The sequence below is a fragment of the Sciurus vulgaris genome, assembly GCF_902686455.1.
Source record: "Sciurus vulgaris genome assembly, chromosome: 9".
NCBI classification, from domain to species: Eukaryota; Metazoa; Chordata; class Mammalia; order Rodentia; family Sciuridae; genus Sciurus; species Sciurus vulgaris.
Genome location: NC_136469.1, coordinates 24,086,229 through 24,091,624, shown reverse-complemented (window position 1 = coordinate 24,091,624; position 5,396 = coordinate 24,086,229).

Genomic DNA, 5,396 nt, shown 5'->3' with positions numbered 1-5,396 from the left:
AATGAGCCATAATAATGGTCATGGCTTCATGGATTTCACAGCGTCACCTCCTGGGATAAACAGCTGGTGATAGGGACTGACATCTTCAGCTCATCCCGGGAGAGAGTCGGGAAGTAGACTCCCAAGCGGAGCCATCCTATTACATTCCATTTGGACAACAATCTGTCTTGTATACAACACATTGTTAGGATAATCAAAAGTCATTTGAAAGGATATTTTAAAAGGTATTTACAAGTTCAGTTCTTGCTTAACTCCCACATACATAATAATAATAATTGGTAAATATAGAAGAAAGCACTTACATGTTTAAGGCACTATCCTAAGCACCCTGCATTAATTAACTCTCTTAACCCTCACATACACCTTATGAGCGAGTACCACCATAGTCCCAGGGGAGGAAAACATCCAATGGCATACTGCTTAGGAAGTGGTAGAACTAAAGCTGAAACTCAGGCCAGGTGGCTGCAGTGTGATCTCTGTGGACTACTGAACCCTGGTCTGAATTCTGCTTCACCCTCCTTATCCGTCATTCTCCGCCTGTTGCTGCCCAGTGCACCATTCTTCCCCTTTGGTCTTACTTTTTTGTGGTACTAGGGATTGAACCACTAGTCCTAAAGCCACTTAACCACTGAGCTACGTCCCTAGCCCTTTTTTTCTATTTTATTTAAAGATAGGGCCTCGCTAAGTTGCTTAGGGCCTTGCTAAATTGCTGAAGCTGGTTTTAAATTCGAGACCCTCCTGCTTCAGCCTCCCGAGTCCCTGGGATCACAGGCGTGCACCACGTGCCCAGCTGGTCTTACTCTTGCGGACTACTCCCCTCCTTCTTAGTCCAGTTCAAGATCATCCCTAACAACCTACACATGACTCACTTTCATGTTCCAAGAAGCTTCTACTCATGTCCTAATAAGCATGCCCTGCAGAGAAATACCAAATAATTACAGCTTTTATCTTTTCAAACGTACTGCTGGCTCATGTTCCCAAGCTGAGTTTCATAGAATTGTTTATAGGAAAGAAGCATATGACCTCCTGTTACATGCATTGTTGAAATAATTTAAAGATCCAAAAACCAAGTTTAAGAACCATGCATTAAATATTAAAGGTTAAATATTAATATGCAAAACCCTCCAGCCTCAAAATTATCCAAGCCATGAAGAGATTCTAAGAAGTTATCACCCATGGCATATTTCCTAACTGGGATTCCAGAAAATTCTCTGCTAAACAGAAATTAATCTTTGTGGATATCATTTATTTCTTCCCTTCCCTTCCCTTCCCTTCCCTTCCCTTCCCCTTTTCCTCCCTTCCTTCCTTCCTTCCTTTCTTTCTTTCTCTCTTCCTTCCTTCCTTCCTTCCTTCCTTCCTTCCTTCCTTCCTTCCTTCCTTCCTTCCTTCCTTCCTTCCTTTCTTTCTCTTTCTTCCTCCCTCCCTCCCTCCCTCCCTCCCCCCTCTTTCTTTCTTTCTTTCTTTCTTTCTTTCTTTCTCTCTCTCTCTCTCTCTCTCTCTCTCTCTCTCTCTCTCTTTCTTTCTTTCTTTCTTTCTTTCTTTCTTACCAGGGATCAGACTCTAGTCCTACACATGCCTGGCAAGTGCTATACCACTGAGCTACAAACTCAGCCCATTATTATTATTATTATTATTACTACTACTATTATTATTATTTTATTTTGAGACAGGGTCTCGCTATACTGCCCAGCCTTGAACTGATCTTCAACTTGTGATCCTCCTGCCTCAGTCTCTGGAGTAGATAGAACTGCAGACATGCATCACCTCACCCAGCTGGGTGAGTTTCTGAATGCTCAAAGATAAATCATTTAGATAGATGAAGTTCTCAAGCTTTAAGTTAGGAAAGTCATGGTCGGGGGAAGGAAAAGAGCACAAAGTTAAGTTGCTAAAATGACCTGTTAATATATGTATGTTGATGAACAAAGGCCAAAGGCTAAATCCTTTCAGGATTTAACAGGCAGACCCTTCATTCCCTTCCGGTTCACAAAGCGGAGTTTACTTGCTTTTGTTGGCTTAGTCCAATACATACCAAGGCTCAACTTCACTTTACTCTGTTACTAGATCTCATATTTGGGTCCTGGAGTTTAGAGGTGCGCTGGAAGGAAGGTACACGGGACCTGGGAACAAACCACCCCAGGACAATCGTGGTGAAGCTCCAGCCCATCTCCTTTGGATACTTAATCTACTTGATGGCAGCTTGCGGAGCACAGAGTTGTTTGCAATACTGCTTCTGTATTTCCACAGTTAATGCTGAAAGATACTTTGAGCTAAAAGATGTTCAGCAGTGTTTTGTCTACACAAATGTGGGAATTCTGACAAGGGTGGTTTTAGGGACCTCTGGAGAACTGTATTAATTCAACATATTCCTGTTCTTTGACTTGCCAGTCTTGGAAGGGACTGTTCAATTGGTGGCTTCGTCTCTTTGTCCCTGTGAATTGGTTTTGCTCAGAATTTATTCATTCAACCTTTCATTCAATATTTTTGTGCATCTACTTTGGATCACTGAACAGAACTATTACTTTCTACCATATTGATCTACTTTTTACAAATATAGCTGATGGATATTTACTGTATATAAAACCTTTTGTTCTTTTACTGTCTCCTTTGCTTAGCATTACTTCACTAATCAAGAGCCATTTAAGTAGGACACTATGTAAAAAGGCTACATAAATCATTTTCATATTTAATTGGATATCATTTCTGGACATTGGAAAGTGGGTAAACAGTACACAGGGAAATATTTTTGGTTATTTTGAGATACTATGCAAATATCTAGTAAAATCTGTTAGTAAATTATGGAGGTTAAATTACTTGAGATTAAAATTTGTATTGTGAATACCATATGACAAGTCTTGATGTCATACATATTTAGTACATATCATAAATTTAGTACATATAATAAATTATAGTACATATCATAAAACTGAAGAGTATTGGAAGGCATTTTAAATATGCAGAATGTTTTATATATTCTATCCCTTCCCTGCTCTCTGGAGTATGAGACCTAGTCTCCTCAGGATAGTGACAGTGGCATATTTTGCTATACATTGAAGTGGCCTTACATTTCACAATGATTTTTTTGTCGACCATGGCTAATCATTTTAGTATGCCTCTCTGAGTTCCTGAATCCCTTTCATAGGAACCCAATGCTCAGACTTTCAAAATTTAGGTCCTTTGGGATATTCAAAGCCCAAAACTTACTTCAAGGCCAAGGAATGGTATAAATTGTGGAATAGCAAAGGAAGTAATATAAGTTGACAAGAGAAACACCAGAATGGGTCATTGATGGTAAGTGTGGGTAGGTGCGGCTAGAGGATGTAGGTCACCGAGGACATGGCCTGAACTCGATCGATAGCCCCTTCCTCTATGCTGTGTGCATCCCATTTGCCAGGAGCTGATCAGCCTTCCTCTGATACACCCTTTCACCATGACATCCCGCCTCACTTGGGCCCAGAGCAATGCAGCTGGTCACCATTGCCTGAACCTCTGAAACCATGACCCCTAAATAAACTTTTCCTTTCAGTTGTTCTTGTCAAGTATTTTGGTCACAGTGATGAAAAGCTGACTAATACATAGGGGCTTCGAGGTACTGGGTGAAGACAGAACCGGGAAGTGAGGAATATATTCTTATTTGGGCAATGAGGATTGGGAGTGGATTTTAAGTCTTTGTAGAAGTTTCCCTCTTTGAGTCAGTTTCAGACAGAAGGGCAATGATTGTGTTAGTTCCTAGGGCTAGCCTATCAAAGTATCACAAACCAGGTGGCTTAAAACAACAGAAATTTGTTGTCTTACTGTTCCGTAGGCTAGCAGTCTGAAATCAACAGATTGTCAGGGCCTGCTCCCTCCTGAACTGGTAGAAGAATCCTTTTCTGTCTCTTCCTACCTCCCGGCTGTCTTTGGCATTTCTTGACTTGCCACTACATCTCCAATCTCTGTCTCTGTCATCATGTGACATTTTTCTGTATGTTCCTGTCACGTGGCTGACTTTGTATAAGGATGCAAGTCGTATTGGATTGGAGCTCCCCCACGCTGGCATGACCTCATATTAACCACTTGTATCCACAACAACCCTATTCCCAAAAGTTGTCACAGTCTGAGATATGGGTGTGGGGTAGGAGCTCAACATATCTTTTTTGTTTTTCTGATGGCATAATCCAATTCAAGATGACAAAGATGGTACAGGATGGGCAATAAAATTTCTGAGACTGAGTAAAATGGTCTCTGTATCCTCTTATTCCAAGAGCCCCAAGGAATGTAGTCAGTGGGAAGAAAGTTTTTGCAAACAGGAACACTATGGTTTTAAAAAAAAGAGGTAGTATGATATCTCAGATTCTTGATCAGAAATAAAGATGTAGTATGTGTAGTAAATATCTAGGAGATGATAATATTTCTAAAATTAAATAGATTGAGGCAGGTGCAGAGGTGCACACCTGTAATCCCTGAGGCTCAGGAGGCTGAGGCAGAAGGATTGCAGGTTTGAAGCCAGCTTCAGCATCTTAGAGATAGCCTGTCTCAAAATTTAAACAAAATAAATAAATAATGAAGGACTGGGAACATGACTCAGTGGTTCAATCCCTGGTACCAAAAAAAATTTTTTTTGAAGACAGATAAAATTATAAAGTAAAAGAAAGAATAATTCACAAGTTCATGTGCAAACCATATGTCAAATTAAGGTTAATATCTGGAATATATAATGAACTTCTACAACTTTATAACAAGAAAACAATCCAGTTAAAAATGAGTAAAGGACTTGAATAGAGATTTGTCCAATGAAGATATTTAAATGGCCAATAAGCCCATAAGTACATGTTCGATATCACCAATCATGAAAATGCAAATCAAAACCACAGTGGGGTATCACCTCAAACCCTTTATGACAGCCAACATCAAAACAGAAAGTAGTTAGTGTTGGTGATGATGTGGAGAAGTTGAATCCTACTGTACTAGTGATAGGAATGTAAAATGGTATAGCTGCTGTGCAGTACAGATGGAGGCAGTGTTAGTCAGCTTCGTGTTGCTGACATCAAAATGCCTGACAAGAACAACTTAGAGGAGGGAAAGTTTATTTGGGGCTCAGAGTTAGAGGTTCAGTCCATAGATGGCCAAATCCATTGCTCTGGGCCCAAGGTGAAGCAGCACAACATGGTTGAAAGGGCAGAGCAGAGGAAAGCTGCTCACCTCATGTCAGGAAGCAGAGAGAGAGAGAAGGGAGGAAGGGACCCCAAGGAAGATGACCCCCTCTAGGCTACTCCCCCAGGGACTCACCTCCTCCAGCCATGCCCTACTTATCCACAGTTACCATCCAGTCAGCCCATTCAAATCAGGATGAACTGATTATGTTACAACTCTCCCAATCTGATAATTTCACCTCCAACATTTTTGCATTTATACAGGAG